At 40.6% G+C, this 18,324-nt stretch overlaps 1 protein-coding gene across 5 annotated transcripts in view; it reads right to left on the bottom strand.

Annotated features, from left to right (window-relative positions):
- LOC116327533 (inositol polyphosphate-4-phosphatase type I A-like) overlaps window positions 1-17,658 on the bottom strand; it is a 71,430-nt gene extending 53,772 nt beyond the window's left edge. For all 5 annotated transcript variants that reach the window (XM_039606713.1, XM_031749162.2, XM_039606715.1 and 2 more), the window contains exon 1: window positions 17,524-17,658. The gene's annotated coding sequence lies outside the window, so the exon portion shown is untranslated. The remainder of the gene's footprint in view (window positions 1-17,523) is intronic.
- Window positions 17,659-18,324: the final 666 nt, after the last annotated feature.

Raw genomic sequence — 18,324 nt, 5'->3', positions numbered from 1 at the left:
GAAAAAAATGCGTGAATGCGTGAATCAAATATAATAAAATGCTTAAGAGTATCAAAAATAATCCACTTTAGTTGTCTTCTGTGGTCATTCAGGCCCTTTCAGGGAGCAGATTGTTGATTTGACCACTCTTAAAGTTTATGCTGTCTCTCTGATAGGTTTATTTTGGTTTTTCAGCCTAATGATGGCCTCCCTGAGTTGTACTGACATCTCTTTGGACCTCATACTCAAAATCCACTCAACAGCTACCAAACAAAAGTTCATCACTTGGAATCAACTCCTAGGTTTTTGAAGTAACAAAGGAAACAGGCCTTGCCTGGCTATGAAACTGCTTTTCTGACAACTGTCCAATTACTTCTGAGCACCAGACCTTAGCACACATGCTCAGCAAGCAGAGAAGAAAAGACGAGTAGCGGCAAGAACAACAAAAACAGTCAGTAAACTCAGAATTAACCCATCAGCAGAGCAACAAAAGCCTATCTGCACCTGTGTGAGTGACTCAGCCTGACTGTACGGCTCACTGAGGGAAGTGAATCTCTTGGTGCGTGACAAAACCTGCTGTCACTTTATTTTACTCAGACTTTCAGCATGCAGCTGCAGTAAAGCAGCTCCTGAAGGAGGACAGAGGAGGAGGACAGACCTGAGATAAATGGTGAAGTTTTTAAAACACCCATAAACTCCAACAGCCCTTGACACAAATATGTGAGTGTGAAAAGGTGCAGATATAAATCCGTAAAAGTGATTCACTGTTTTAAAAAATCCAAAAAAAACCCCCAAAAAAACCAAAAAGAAAACCCCCCCCAAAAAAATCTGAAGGTTAGCATTAAAGGATTAATAGATCCAGGGGAAGGAGTTAGCTCACATCTCTGACCCTCAGAGTAATGATCCATCACTCTGAGTTTTTAAGCACAGAGCAGCTTATTCTGTCTGTGATATACATAGAAAAACCTTCTTAAATATGAATAAATCAGTTCCTCTGCTGAGCTCAGGATGACGTGTAACGTGATACGAGGCTGCCCAGGCGTGCCGTGACCTTTCCGGCCTTCATACTTTTAGAGGAAGCACCGACAAAATGACACTGGCTGCCAAAACTCTCTGTCGACTGCCGCCCAGCTGGTTCACAAGCACAACAATGTGAAACAGCAAGTGACAGTAATCAAGAGTTACAAGACCACACTACGCTATCTATGACACATCACACATGTAATAAACTCCACTCATACTCACAAATGTCCTTACTGTCTTCAGCAATCATTCAGTTAGTAGGTTACAAACAGTTCTCTCAAAGAAGGCAACACATTTCGTGAAAAACCAGAGTGTGAGACAAAGAAATAAAGGACTGTTTTTGTCTTTATGCACCACTCACATGTTATAATTAACAGGAAACAGCTCAGTGGGTTGATTAAGAGTCATATTTCCACCAGTTTTTGCAGGTGGCGTGTTTTTATACTTTCACAACTCTTTTAGGGCTAAATTTGAACAAAATATGATGGACTAAACAGACACAGCCCGGCTTTCAAACACTATTTCTGAGCTTTATTTTTCTTTATTTTTCTTGACATCAAATATGAAAAGTCTCCATATGTTGCAAGAAACACCAAGCATGGGAGCTAGCTGAATCCCTCCTCCACCCCTGTTTTCCTGAGGGCAGATCAAATGTGCACGTCTAACCTCACTGCACAAGTAGCTTACTTCTCAGCCCACAGTGTTTGTTGTGTATCTACTGGCCTCAAACAGCTCTAAGATATGGACGAAATGTAAGCAATGTAACTGTAAGTCACAGCCAGCTACAATCTTTTGGGGTTTCACAGCTACTCAAACAAAATAAGACACATGAGGACACAATATGTCCGATTGATTCATTGGATTTTAATTTCATTTCACTTTCAGTGATTATAGTTATTGTCTTGTGTTGTAAATCAAGCGCACCTTTTCTTTTACAGAGGTGCATTTTCACCTTTTCTTTAAAGTAGTTTAGTTCAGCTCAAGCAAACATAACAAAAGGGAACACCACCCCTAATTTTTCATTTGCATCCCATTTAAATTTAAAGAACTCTAAAAAAACCAAACAGTTTTTAAAAGCTCAAAAGGCTTGTTCACGTTAAATATTCAAGAATAAAATACTGACAGAAGCAGTCCTGATTCTGGCCATGTTGGTGCAGCCCTGAGACATGACTATGTGGGAAATTATTATCAATGTGAATAAATGAAGGAATTAAAATCCACACTACCCGAGGCCTGTGCTGTGCTGTGGGTTTTGTGGATTATGATGGCAGATCACTTTAAGGTCATGTCCTATACTGACCACCATAACACCAGTATACATTTTTAGGCATTTGTCAATGATACAATAATGCTGCTGGGAATCAGCGTATCGATACAGGGACACCAAATACCAATATTTTATTAATTAAAATGTTCTGGGCATGCTCATCTCATGCTTACATTAAATCAGCTCAACTGAAAAACCCTGGACACGTTTAGCTTCGATGATTAATCACAGCTAATTGCTGTATTATCAGAAACAGGCTGCTTATAACCAACAAGTTGATCAAATGTAACTGCAGACTGACAGCAGCCTGAGTCCATCTTATGGTAACATTTATGGTAGGTTTGAATGACAGTGCTAGTGTGGATACATGAAACAGTATTGACAACGTTTAACTCTGAGAATATATGATAACATGATAATATTGTATTGAGTATTGTGATTCTCTCCTAGCATGGGTGTCTGGTTATCCCCATGTCTACTATCTAGTAACTACAAAGAAAGCAGCTTAAACAAAGCTTTTAAAGAACGATTGAAAGGAAACTGTTGATGACAGTAACAAACTTGTTTCATAGTTTGAGGCAACAACAACAACAAAAAAAGGCCGTTGAGGCGATGAAGGCACGCGTACAGGAAATATTAGCAGCTGTTGAAAAGTAAACAAATGACTCCACCCAGCACTCGATAGCAGCACAGAAAGAGGAAACGGTGGATTAAATGGTGGAAAAGCAGGGCTTAAGCTGACTGTCAAGCCAAGATAAGGTGAAGCTAAACATAGGTCTTAAAATCCCAGGAAAAAAGACCACCTAGGATACGTTTGAGCTTACATTTGGCTCGTGCTGAACATCTGGATATAATGTTTTTGTATAATTTGCTATTAACAATAAAATGATGTTCAGGTTTTCTTTCACTATTTACTTTTAATATAAAACTTCATAATTATCATTATCGCAAATGTCCTTATTGGAGTTACCATGGTAACTTCTGCTCCAGCCCTAACCTGATGATGTTTGATGTTTTTTAATGAATGTAGTGCTCTATAACCCTTAATGTATGATCCTAAAACAGGGCACCCATCCTTGGAGATCATATGATAAATTTGCATCCAGTTTTTATACCTATTCTTCACTGTCAGAGCTTTAAAACCCAGCACTGATGTAGCCGAAAGAATAAAACTCATCTTTAAATCTGAACGTAATGAAATACTGGAGTACGCAATAATCTGTCAGCTCCTCCTTTGACTTAATGATAGAGCACTCTAACACTGTCTGCTCTGACTTCAAATAGGCTGAACTTTATTAATATAGCACCTCTTCTCTCCAGTCTTACCGCTCACACATTCATGCAGCTCTTTTCAAATCCTACACGACTGAACAAGCGCTCGCACAGCACTGCAGCAGCTGTGTCGCCTTGTATTTAACTGTTTTTAATCTCTCCAAACTTTTCTGGGCCACCACCACCTCTTGTAGCTAAACTTACAAAACCCTGGTTAACCTGTCAAGCTGATAACGACGTTTGTGCAACACCTTAACCTGCAGTACTGCTGTTACAAATACCAGTACCATTATTTTTCACAAACAAAGGCAGCTTATGTAGTGTGTCATGATTTATGAGATGAATCATTATCAATTTACACACGAAACTTAAGAGGACAAAGACAAAATATCGAACCTACCACGCTAGTATCGATACCAATACCGACATAGTATCGATATTAAACGATAGTTGATAGAGCCGCACACCCCTGCTTAAATCCAGTGTCACAGTAAAGTCTTTAACATGCGAATATTTAGTGCGCTAAAAATATTTTTCAGACAGTAAAATGAAACTATTTTACCTGAAACACAGAGCTAGAACATGTGAAATTAAATATGTAGGAAAGTGGGTCCTGGATCAAAACAAACTCTTCCCTGCTCGTGAGAAACAGATGAACCCAGCATCTCAGTTTCTTCCCTTTTTTTTCAATTTATGTGCATTTTTGACAGCAGATTTTTGTGTTTTGTATTTTGCTCACTGTATAAAGCCCTAAAGTGAAACCAGAAAGCAGGAACATATGCTGGGTATTCTGCTTCATAGTGCAGGCCATAGGTGCCATGCTCGTTGGTTCTAGTGGTTTAGGTCTGTGGTTTCTCTGATATTTGTTGCCTACTCACAATCTGCTGATGGGAAAACGGGAAAGAGGAAGTAATCTGATCTGGGGTCAGTGACGACAATGTTCCAGGCACATATCACAATCTGAAAAAAGCAGCAGAAGGTCAGGGTTCTAGAGCTGATCTGTGACGTGTCCCTCTCACATCCGAAACTCTTAAATGAACCCGCAGTCAGGGTTGGGTTAGCGGTTGTTCTTGCTGCTCATTTTCAACCACTGAAACAAAACTGGAAAATAAAAATGACACAGCAGCAGCAGCAGTAGCGGATCAGTCTTCAACATTTGCACCCATGCTGCTCAACTGAGCCGATAACAGTTACCCCTGTGTGTGTGTGTGTGTGTGTGTGTGTGTGTGTGTGTGTGTGTGTGTGTGTGTGTGTGTGTGTGTGTGTGTGTGTGTGTGTGTGTGTGTGTGTGTGTGTCCCCTCTGGGATCGGCATTAGAATAAAGCATGAATAATTTCTTCAGAGCGACAGAGCAGCTGTAGCCCTTTCACATGAAAATGAGCATTGCCCGCACCCTCAACAGAGTACACCCACTTTCTCCCCCTCCCTCTCCGCCTCATCACCCTCACCATCCATTTCTCACTTCAATCGAGCTCAACTCCTGCTTGAAAAAGCTGCAAATGCCCCGACTTCTCCTCAACCCTGCGAGCCAAAGAAACCCAGGCAACAACAACAAGCTGACGTGTGCATTTGTTAACTACGTTTCTAATATTTGCTGAAAACTTCCTGGAATATATGAGCTGACAGAGAGGGATGTTGAGCATGAAAGGAGAGTCAAAGCCTCACTCTGTGTTTTGTAGTGTGAAACTGATTCTGGCTTGAGTCAGCACCCACTTCCTTCTGCTGTTTCAGGAAGTGTCTTTAAACAATCTGGCCCATAGCAGCAGCAGCTCTCAGTCTGGCCAACAATAACACACAAACAAAAAAGTACGTGGATTTAATGCTTCCCTACCTTTTAATAAGCAAAACACCCCCTGATCACACTTAAGAGCTGATATACTAGACTTCCTACACTTCAGATTCTGACAAACAAATATCTCCTGAAGGTCTTTTAGACCTTTTTAGAACATAAAGGTTAAGTTTGTAGACATAGGATTAAATATAGTAAAGCCTGACTTGTTTAAACCAACTATCACACAGCTCTTTAAAGAAATGACACAACCACAGAAGTAAAACAACACACAAACCACTCAGTTCCCCAGTGAAGAGAAAGCTGGCAGTCACATGTTGACAGGTGAAAACCTCTGCTTAGACACATTGGATACTGACTTGTCAGGGATATTTCCTCAGAAAGAACGATTATCTTCAGATTATCTTGTCTAAAATAGCAGATTGATCATTTAAAATGCAAGCGAAGGGTCACTTAACAGCCACGATTCAAACAATGCCTGATGATGGCTTTTCCAGCATAAACCTAAGACGAGTACAGTTCCGGTACATTAAATAAACACACAAAGGGTTACTGAAGACGGTAGGGCTTTCAAACGTGAACCAGTGAAGCCGCGGAGGCCTTTTCTGCTCAGGATTATGATGCAACACAAAAAGATGCAGAAAAGAAGTGTCTTCAGCTTTGGAGGACTAGAAGAGAATGAAAGCAGAAGCGAGCTGGCAGTGTCAACTCGCGAGTCTCTCTTTGATGGAAACTGTAAGCACTGGTTCCTGCACCATAAAGGAAGTAATCACTGAAGACTTGCTGATGAAGAACAGAAGCCTTGAGCCACCAAACACAACACAGGGCTCTTAAAACATCTGCAAGCTCCGCCGCTTCAAAAGGAAATGACCTTCTAACTATTGTTGAATACAGCAATGCTGCAAAATACTACAAACACTGGGTGTGTATCTAACACCCGCCACTCTGCAGCCACTGTGGTAATGCCTGTTGAGAGGTGTGAGCAGGCAGCCATGACTTTTATAAATGGTGACAAAGACATCAAACCAAATTTGACTAAGCGTGTCCCCCTCTTTCTCATTATATCTATCCCCTCCTCTGCCACTGCTCTCTCTCCTCCCACATCGCCACCTCTTCCAATCCACTTTACCTCAAGCTTCATCTCCTCAACTGAAGTCAGGGCTCTAACACACGAAAATGTGCTTAAACATGCTCATTTATTACCAATATTGACGCAATTAATTACTGTCAGCAGATTAGAAATGCGACCCTCACATCTCCAGACAGCTGAGAAAGAGCTGGCTAAACAACAGCAGCTGGTTATCGGTGAACATGATATCAACTAATGTAACTAATGTTAGGCTCGAGTGTCCTAAAAATCTAATTTTCCCTCTGATAAACAGTTTGATTACATTTTAACATAGTATGAGAGTTTATTCACCAAGTGTCCGAGTCCAACAATGTTAAATCCACTTCAAAGCAAAGTTTCACTAATGCAGGCTAACAGCAGGTAACAAAGGCTAACAGCAGCAAAAACATCCACGCTTACCAACAGTAAAGTTTAAGACATCCTCAAAAATCAATCTCCATATTGTTGTCATCAGGCAGAAGTGAGCTTCACCAACTCATCAACTTGTATTGGACTCCTGCCACAAAGTTTTACAGCCTCCTCCAAAGTACATAGATGTGAACTCACATGGATAGCTGAGGCAGCCAGAGCTGTTTGTCCTACACTGACCACCATAGCCAAGATTATGAACTTAAACTGGAAGGGGAAAGAAAACAACTCAGTTGACCGCAATCTGCAACCAACTGAGTTCTAGTGGTGAGATTTTATATACTGTGAACTCAAATAACAGAGCACCTGGAAAGAAAATGAGGCAGGATGTGCATGGTCTGCAGAGACTACAATGTTCAAAATAGGACGAGAGATTCTTCGGTTGTAAATCGATTGTTCATAGCACCTAAAAAAATAAAATAAAATAAAAAAAGGAATTATTTATTTTATATTAAGTTGGCATTCGATACACCATTCCCAAATAATGCTGTTGACTGGCTCTTTGGGGTAAGGGACAGGTCAGCATATCTATTAAGGGCCATTCTGCTGTACTTTGTTCAGAAAGTGAGATTCAAGATGAATTCTGTCTTTTAAAAACCCATCTTAAAAATACAAAACACAAAATCAAATGTGATATTTGGCAGTGGCACATTTGACAGCACTACAGCACCAGGATGGTGGCATTTGTCATTACTAAAAAGCAGCAAATCCATGTCTTTTCTTTGTCCTTAAAAGCCGTCAAAACTCAGTCTTTTTAAGTTGGCTTGTGCTCTAACTGTGGCTTAAAATAAAAACAGAGCAACAGTTTTTTTAGGATTTTAACATGAATTCAGAGACTGAACTGCCATTAAATTCATCATGTAGGCACAAACATCAGGGAGTTTTGAAACCACCTTTTGTTTTTTGCTAACTATTCTTCATCCTTTTCTCAACCATGGCCCTTTATCTACTTACTAAGTATGTTTGTAATGACACAGTAAAACTACCAGTCACACTTCAGCCATGAAAGCAACAGTTATCTAACATAAAATCTTTATGTGGTGAAGCTGACTTACAATCACGAGAAAATAAAACTTTCCACGGCTCTAATTGTGAAAACTGATACTCAGACTGCTGGCTTTATTTCACCGTCTTGTCCCTTGATTCAAAGCAACTTGTGAGTCGTGTGAAAAGTGAAATGCTTCAGTGCTTGCATGTGCAGGAAAAATGTATTTTGCTCATAATGGTGGAAAGAAAAACCGCTAATAAACAGATCTACGTGACCTTATCTGGTGCGAAGGAGAAGTATATCACTAATAATGAATCATCACAATGAGACAAAAAAATGTCACCATGATGAAGGCGGCAAGACAGAGCACTAAGGCTGCTGTAGGTAAAAATAATATCAATAGGCTGGGCGTTGGAGGAAGGGGGTAGTAAAGAAGCCAATAAAGTAAGATATGCCAACATCCTGACTGGTTACTCACCTCAGTGCCTTTTAAATAAAGGTTATCGTCACCCCTTAAGACTAAGATTTCACTTCCCTGCAGACACATATGGACAACTGTATATACCAAAACCACAGCATTGGTTATATTATCCTACCTCTTTTCTTGCTAGCATGAGGCTTTTTACACCAAGTTATCCTATGTAGGAGATGTATTCTTCCTTTCCCTCTACATATCACTGCACATTTGATTTTCTTTCAAATCATTCACAAACAAGACACGAGCAGATAGCAACAGAACACTTCACCACATTTTTAAATTCATCATCCTCATCTAACAAGTGTTGTTAGGCCCCGGTCACAAAAGAGTACGGCCCAGTCAGCAACCAGCTGGCAACTACTAGTTGCTAAGGAAAAATGTGTATTACCATCTGGCGAGTGGTTTCCTGAGGTTCCTGGCAGGTTGTAATTGGATGTGAGGGAATGTGGGTGCTGCACGAAAACATCCTTGACATTGGTTGCTAACAGACTGCTGCAGTTAGCTATAGTTTGCATGGTAGACGCTAACTTGTCTGCAAACTTTTGTCAACTGCAACAAGTGCAACACAAACCAGAAACGAAGAACATTCACCTTCACAACATCGGGGCCCTTTTAATGCGTTAAATGCAGCACTGAGGCCCCATTTCCAGTTTACACCAGTTTTAGTTCTCCTCTGCAAGTAGTTGAGTGTTTGCAGACAAGTCTGCATCTTTCATACAAACTAAGACTGACCACAGCAATCAATTTCAATTTCAATTGAGTTTCAAATTCCACAAGGGGAAATTTGTTTAGCAGCAGGCAACAGTAAGAGTAAACATAACAATAATATTTAATTATAATGACTATAATAGCAATAAAAAGCCACAGGACAGTTATTTGCCATTAAGGAGATGGGTTGCAGTAGGGATAAAAGAAACCTGGAGTCTTTTGGTCTTCCTCCCAGGTACTATAAAACAGCGGCCAGAGGGCAACAAGTCCCTCACTGTGAAGTAAATGGTTCAAACAATTAACAACAGAATGAGCCTTCCTAAGCACATTTCTGTTATAAATGGCAGAAAGTCCATCTTGCCAGCGCCCTGAAATTTTGCTAGCAGTTTTTACCAGAAGTCCCAACCGATTCTTATTCTTCACAGTCAAGTTACTGAACCAGGCAGCGATACAAAAAGACATAACGGATTCAGTAAAACTTCTATAAAACAAAGACAACATCTCAGATGACACATTAAAGGATCTCATTTTCCTTAAAAAGAACAGTCTTTGTTGAACTCTTTTGGTAGTGGCATCAGCATGAGGTCCAAAGCACAATTAATAAAAGTAGGTGATGACCTATAAGAGGACTTCCTAAAATCAATAATCATGTCTTTAGTTTTTTACACATTCAGTGAAAGGAAGGACTCATCACGCCAACTAGATGCTAGCAACTAAAGCAATCAGAAGGAGGCTTCCGGTGTAGCACCCTCATTGCGACTCTGGACTCTCCTCCGCCTGCTCTACACGCCCACTATGGATCACAATGTCATCTGTAAACATAGTTCACAAAGACTAGACTGCAATGACTAGAAGTGGGGCAAATGAAAATTTAAAAGACATTCAAAAGAAATTTCTTATTCATCTTGCAGGGAGAAATCAGTATATCATTCCTCCAGGTTTGCATCCTCATTTCCCTGCCTGTCTGCAAACGTTCGTCTCCACACTGCATGAGGACTATAAACTGATAAAAGCCAAAGGAAAAATCCCTTTGACTACAGCTGAATCTCCACTACAGCTGTGACTGTTAAACTATGATTCATCTGTAAGCAATCATTTTCTGCTTTAAATGCAGCTGCAGTCCAGCAAGCTGTGAAGAGTACAAGCGATTAGCACACAGCATGATGCTGCATTTAATCCTAAATACCCCAAACACTCATCAGATGACTTCTTGAGACACAAACCCGGGCTCTCAAAGCCAACGAGTGTCTGAGGGTGAAAACGACGGCCCGCTCCACCTGCTGCCGACGGGTGTACACAAACTCATGCTGCAGCTGCCGCCAGCCCTCGTCCTCTGCCCTTGCTGCGTCTTTACCTTGTAGGATAGCTCGCTGCTTCCCAAATATCTGAGCCAGTTAATACCTTCTCTGCCAGAAAAAGCAACAGCATCTCCTCAAGAGGTTTCCCATCATACCCAAACTGCACCTCTCCGAAATGGTGTCAAATATAAGCCAGTGTGGTTTCAATGGTGGATTCTCATATTAAAAAAAAAAAATAATGAGGTCACCATGTGTACAAGTCAGTCATCCCCCAGGCTTCAGACTGCTCTGCGCTCAGTGTCAAATGCTTTCTTTTCTTACTTTAGGCTCTGTTTGATGTCACTGAGAGCTGATATCTTGGCCCTGCCCACCTGCGATTCAAGCCTTCTGTTTATGAGGGGCAGCCAATGAGAAAACAGATGGCTTTTAAAGGGACAGAAGCTAGAAAGGATCTGGAAAGAAACTCCAAACTTACTTTAGTTACTTAATTTGGAGAAAATATTTTTGGTGCGTCAGTTCAAAGGATTATTTTTCTTTGTTCCCTGAGACTCGAGAGAACAATCAAATAAATCAATATTTTGTGTTCTGATAGCAGGACAGTAGGGGTCTACACACCTGAATCAAATGATTACTTCATTACCAGGCCTCTGCAGAACTTCAAGACATGTTGAGGAAATAATTTAGCCATTTAAATCAGCTGTGATAGCTCAAGGACACATCTAAACCCTGCAGGACACCGGCCCTCGAGGCCTGGGTTTGGACACCACTGGGGTAAGCAATGGTGAAGACTTAGATCACAGAGGACTAAGCAACAAATTCAGACATTCAAAACTGCATATTATAATAACTGTAGTGGCAGGAATACTTTTTTACTACTCTATTTGACAGAGGCTTTATTGATAGCAAACTCATTATCGAATTGGCTTACTGATGTGGTTCTTTATCGAGTCCCTTTATTGATTCTTGACCTGGTTTTACATGAGGAAACAAGTATACCCACGCAAATTTTCAGTGTTGATACAACTGCTTTATTATCTGAAATCCTTCTCCCACATTTAAAATGGAGGAGGTGAAAAAATATTTGTATGACCATTGTTTTCATTCATGTTTCAGCATGTTGCTGTTGGCTTCCCTTCAACTGAAATAGCCAAGTTACAGAGAATACAACGAGCCAGAACCTGCAGGGATTAATAAAGTTGATAAAAGCACGTACAAGTCTCATTCTTTGGAAAAATTTGGAACCGGTTTCAAGTGACAACAGTTTTCGGTTTCCATCTGAAAAACCAAATCAAAGCATCTAAACTATTTTGTAGCCAACTCATCATTACAGTTTTACACTTGAAGCAGAACTTTTCAAATTCCTCCTTAACCAATCTGAACTGGTCTCCTTGTATTTTACTTACTATTTATTTTATTAAGTTTGCTCGGGTAGCTGTAGCTAGGAGGTAGAGCAGGTCATCTGCTAAACTGATGATTGGTGCCAGTCTACATGCTAAAGTATCCTTGGGCAAGACACTGCCATGTAAGAACTTTATCTAAACTCTAAGTCTACTGAAATATGGTTTATTTCTTACCAGAACTTTTCTTTGTGGTTTAAAAAGAACTGTACACAACAGATATTTGCAGAAGAAACTAAATAACTCATGCAAATCTGGAATTAAAATTATTTAAAATTACTTTCTTTTCCTGAACAGAAGTAAGATAAGGTTGAAATAAGATACTTATCGGGTTAAAATTACATTCACCAGACTTTCGGGTTGGCAGTATTAACTATCATGTGATTTTCATGCACACCGCTGTGCGATAACAGGAAGTGACATAATTTTCCCAGGAATTGTCCCCACCCCCCAACACCTATCACTGATGGTATTAAAAACTCATGTTTTACTTTGTGCCTTTCTATATATACGTTTCTGGACACTTCAAACTTTGACTGCACTACTGGAAATGGTTTTGACAAACATGCTGTTTTTTTGCACACTGCACATAATCCACATTATTTTTGTTTTCACAACAGTTTAAACTTGAACTTTATTTCCATTTACAGTTTTGAGGGAGACAGACATATCATTTCTGTAGCTAGAAAAACATATTAAGAAAAGAAAAAAAACAATGTTCTTTTGTGTTTTATTGCACCCTTTAGCATTTTATTTAGTTACATTGAACTTATTACAAACTTATTATTAAAATTTGGGACATAAAGGTTGCATTGAGGTACAGTAAGTTGAAATGCTTCAAAAAGGATGGCACTGCTGCATGTATAGATGTAAAGATAAGCACTGGTGGAATTGTTCTAAAGGGTTAAAAAAAAAAAAAAAATCATCCAATCCAATAGAGCTCAGTGCATTTAGGCATATAAACAATGACCTGCTGAAGTTCAAACTGAGAATCAGAGTGGGGAAGAAAGGTTACTTAGGAAACTTGGACCAAAATCTCAAAGAAACATTTCCAGCACCTTATTGCCACAAAGAAATAAGACAGCTCCAACCCAGTACTAGCAAGGTGTACCTCATAAAGTGGCCAGCTTTATGTCCAAGTGTATTTATATTTTACAAATGTCTGTATTTTAAAAAATATGATATTTAACTTATATGTAAAAGCACTTTACAGAGGAGTCACATGTTCAGCAGCACTGGGGGATCATTTTCCAGTGTTCATGAGAGACCACGGAGAAACAAATCACGTTTTCTGCCACGCTCCATGGGGTGGTCCCAGCTTCGGCAATGCATACGCACACACATATTTCAGTCTTGTTTTTGATCCCACCCCCTCACTCCTCGTGAATTATGAAAGGGAGGCTGCACAAGAGCATCAGCAGACCGGACTGTCTGTGTACAGTCAGTCAGAGCTCCTCAGCTGTGTGCATCTGTGAGTGAAAGAGCGTTGAAGGCACTCCTTTTGAGGGCGTTTACTTCTTACTTCTTAGTTAGAGCTAACAGTTTACAGAGAATTAAAATGTTGGCACATGTTATGCAACTTCATGGCCTGGACCGAAGAAATTCCAGTGTGTGTAATTAGCCATAAAAGACAAGTTACATGGAGAGAAAACTGATTATTAAAAGTGGGGTATTTAAATTTCCCTCCGCGAATCGCTACCTTATCGTGGTGGAGGGGTTTGTGTGTCCCAGGTATCCCAGGGGCTATGTTGTCCGTTGTCTGCCCCCTGGTAGGGTCTCCCATGGTGAATTGATCTCGGGTGGGGGACCAGACAAAGAGCAATTCAGAAGACCCCTATGAGTAGAACATCAAGGGAACAGTTCACCCTGCCTGGGATAGGGTTACCGGGGGCCCCGCCCTTGAGCCAGGCCTGGGGAGGATCCCCGAGGGCGAGCGTCTGGTGGAAGGGCCTTAGTCCATGGGGCCCGGCTGGGCACAGCCTGAAAAAATGACATGGGCCCATCCCCCTGCAGGCCCACCACCCACAGGAGGCGCCATAGGGGTCAGGTGCATTATGTGCCCCCACGACCCGGCCCCAGACAAGCAGAAGAAGATGGATGGATGGTATTTAAATGTGAATAACATTCGGTTTATATACTCTACTGTAGGAAAGCTTTATATGTCTTTCAGTTTCTGTTGATCGGCTGGAACTGCAATAGACATGAAGACGTCTTTGCAGGAAACGCAAACATAACCTTAAATTAACTTTAGAATATTTGTTGGTGCCTCTGTGAGATAATGTCTCGTTACACAGTACTATAAAAAAGTCTCGAGTCACTTCTCATTTCTTTATTTTGTTTGGGATCATTGTCATGCTGAAACATGAAGCCACTGCCAATCAGGTGCTTTCCAGATGATGGTACTTTACTGTGTTCATAATTCATTAATTTAGACACAGACCTCCAACACCACTGGCTGAAAGCAGGATTGCTGGATTTTTTTTTCTCACTGTTTGTTGAAAACGTGCCTTTCAAATACAGTTCATCTCTTGTAGACAGTTCTCTTTTTAGGCTTGCCACTTCTTTGACCTCCGATTGTCCAATTTCCTCTGATTTTTATGAGGGCAAACTGCACACCATGCTGAGATATGCAAAAAATTTCAAGTAACAGCTCTTTGGGAATCACCTTGTTGGTGAAAAGAAATACTATTTTGTTTTTTGGAATTTTCCATGGACTTATCTTTGGCAATTTTCATAGATTCAACTAAAGAAATGGAAACAAATGTTGTGTTTCTGTGACAGGCTGATAGTAAAAAAGTGCCTAAAGATACATTTTAAAATCAATTCTTTGCTGAGCTGTCTGTTGTGTGCAAACACAACACTGGTTCATCCTTTGAGTAAGGAGCCTTTTGTGCTCAAGTGATTCATATGTCAGTGTTACACGGGTTAACAAAAAAAAGAAAAAACTTTGGAAAACCTTCAGAAAGCCTGAAGAACTATTGCTCAAGAGCACTAAAAAAATATGAAAGAAAGGTCTGGCTCCATGGAAGCAAAATATAAAGAAGTGAGAGGTGGCTCAATACTTTGCTCAAAGTAGATATTATGAATTTAACTTTAAATTAGTTTTACACTTGTATCAGACCAGTGCTTGGTATCAGCAGATACCCACAGTCTAGTTATTGGTGTAGGATCGGTAACTTCTCATTAGTCGCTGATCTCAATAAATGAAACCAGAACTAGCAGATGTGATGAAACATTTCTCTTTGGTTTTATTCAGTTTTCCTTATGTCCTGAATCCCAGCAAAATGCTGATGGCAGCGGATCTACTAGCTCATCTCTACTGTCTTTCCATCTTTGTGTTTAACATGACCTGATGACATCGAGGGTTTATGGAGCGATCCATTTTGATGAAGAGGATGACACAGCTCATTACCAACCGACCTCCTCCTCCTCATTATTATGTAAGCTACATACTTCTCCTCTTGCATGTATTAAAACAGACGGGTAATGAGACAACAGAGAGCATCTGCCACGACCGCCGCCGCACACGTGCTCGCTGTATACATGACGAGAGCGCAGAGAAGCAGAGGGAGACGCGGATGAAGATGAATCAACGTGCTGCCGCCTGACCCCCAGCTCGGCACTGAGTGGGAGAGTTTGATGAGTCACCACGCACACACAAATATGACAGAGATAGAGGAGGGTAGTGACCAGATGGCTTCAAATCACATCAATCTGTCAATACAGACAGAATCAATACGCCATCTTTCGAAATTCAGAGACTAAATTTATTTAACTTGACATGCGAAGCCTCTTCAGTCAAAGGTAATTAACGATCAGCGGCAAGCTAGTGTATCTGTTGCTCTTCTTTCTCATAAACTGGATTTATTTAGAGAAAGTTAACCCTCAAATGTGGCCAATCCTGAGTCATAATCAGAAGTCCCTCTTTTTCTGTTAGTTACTGTCTTCATTACTCGGTTTAACTGCTGCACAGGCAAAGATGTAAACAAAAAACTATAAGAAATCGTAAAAAAAAAATTAAAAAAAAATCACTGTTTCGAAGCCTCCCTGACTTCTAAAATATTACATATAAACTCAGTGAACACTTCACCAGATGGATACAGCTGTTCAACTGCTCGTTAACACACACATTTTAACCAGCCAATCACATGGCAACTGCGCATCAGGGTGTGGAAGAAAGGTGATGTAAGTAACACTGAATGTGGCATGGCAGCTTGTCTGGGTAAACCAGAAACTGCTGATGTGCTGGGATTTTCCCACACAATCATCAGGGTTTACAGAGAATGGCCAACAAGGGAAGGGCCAGGCTGCTTTGACCTGAAAGGAAGGCAACAGTAACTCAAATATGCACTTTTTTACAATCAAGGTATGCAGAAGAAAATCTCAACAGTAGAAGACCACACTGTATGCCACTCCGGTCAGATAACAACAGGAAACTGAGGCCATGGTTCAACACAGGCTCACTAAAACTGGACAATAGAAGATTAGAAAGATGAGTCAGAATTTGATGTAAACAACATGAAAGCATGGATCTGTCCTGCCTCATATGAACAGCTCAGACTGCTGGTGGTGTCATGGTATGGGGGATATTTTCTTGGCACACTTTAGGCCCCTTAGGCCCCCAACTGAGCATCGTTTGAACACCACAGCCTACCTGAGTGTATTTACTGACCATGTCCATCCCTGGACAAGGTCTCTGGACAGTGCACCATCTTCAGATACATGTGGAGCAAATAAATGTGCAGCAACTCTGCAATGTTATCATGTAACGTTGACCAAAATCTCTAAGGAGTGTACCCAGCACCTTATTGAATCTACAACACAAAGAATTAAGACAGATCTGAAGGACTTAACAGTTTCACCAAAGCAAAGTAAAACACACTCAAACAACTGTCTAAATGTAACACCTGTTCCACACAAATGCGTGATTATAACCTATATACTGTAAATTCAATAAACCAGACTAAACTTTTAGGGGTCTGTTTACATGCCTGAAATCAAAGATGCAAAAGCCAGCTGGAAGACTTATTTGCTCATCATCTGGCACCAGCATAGAAGCTAATTTAAATCCAGTCATACACACTCGCATTGAAGGCCTCATTTCCCGGCAGGTCACCCTCCTCGACGACCACCACCACCCCCTCCTCCTCTAGAGCACCATCAGCTCTTCAGAAATCGATGTCCAGCTGACCTTGAAACTCAAAACCAGCAGAAAAAAAAAACTGCAGTAAAGTGCGCGGACCACATGTGCCAGCATCCACACGCAGTAACGCGAGAACAAATGGCCATGTTGATGCGTGCATGAGCTGCAGCATCACTGCTGTAAGCACGCCCAGTGGTGTCATAGCAGGACACTGTGTATGTTTACACTCCTGTCACACACACAGAGGCACGGGGTTGTAGGAAAACACACCGTTTTCCTCAATAAGTTACGTAATAAAGGCAGCAGCAGCATTTCTGCGCTCTGACCTGCCTGCCACACTCAAGAAACCACCTACACATCTTAATATGTCCTGTCAGTACAACATTGAACACTTCAGCGCATTTATACCCCCCGTGCTGTCTTAGTTAATGTCCTCTGCGCCTAACGTTAGACGTCAGTTACAAGTTTTATTCGTGAACTCTGTCTCCTTCACTGAAACCAAACCAAAGCTTCCGTTTCCCAACTTACACTCAGCACTATAAACACTGACAAAAGCCGCAGAAATTAGCTCTAAACAGCCGACAAAAAACGTCTCAATACGGCGTCACCTAAATTAAGGTTCACCGTAAATAAATTCTACTTACCGGCTCGGCTGCGTGCAAGGATTAAATATCCGATTAACGAGCAGAAACACAAACTGTTGGCAGGAGAGCGTCCTCAAAGTGCCGTACTGTTTCCTTCACTGCTTCTTTCTGGCTGCAGCAGCCAAAGCCGTCGGACACGCCCCCTCCGCACAGCACGCCGGGAGCGTCATCACGCAGGCCTTTACGCAATTTACGTTACTATTTTTTTTTTTTTTTTACAGACTTTGACAAATATTAAGAAATTATCTTCCTTAATAATAATAAACTGTTAAACTTTGAAATAATAAAGCTATTTCTTTTAATATTTGCATTTTTTAATCTCCTCATTGTATTTTATTTTGATTTGTATTCACTGAGAGAATGAATAACTTGAAATGCTTCCTCTTATCTTCATCAGTGCTCTTCAATTTGTAATACTATTTGTTAACAGGATTTCTGATTTGTTACTTTTCCACAGTTGACTTGTCTTGTTTTTACAATGACTTGCTTTGACTGCAGCCCTCAAAAAAAGACTGTATCTCTATATAACTTACATAAAGTCCATGGCTGAGACTCCAGCAGCAATATTCAATAACTTTCCATCAGACTGGGTCCATGTTACCAGCCAAACGGGTAATCATAAGGAGTTTTGAATTCCGTACGTATGTATTTGGGTGTTAAGGTGACATTTTTGCGAGAAAAAAATTATATAATTAGTTATAAAAAAAACTGAACATGTATGTATTTAAAAAACATAAATAAATAAGCGTGTTAGAGTTAATACAGCAACAGGTTGTAGCTAACTGTGCCATTTTTGAGCGC

This window comes from Oreochromis aureus, linkage group 23, assembly GCF_013358895.1.
Source record: "Oreochromis aureus strain Israel breed Guangdong linkage group 23, ZZ_aureus, whole genome shotgun sequence".
Lineage (NCBI taxonomy): Eukaryota > Metazoa > Chordata > Actinopteri > Cichliformes > Cichlidae > Oreochromis > Oreochromis aureus.
The sequence above is the reverse complement of the archived record's forward strand: the minus strand, read 5'-3'. Positions and strand labels throughout refer to the sequence as shown.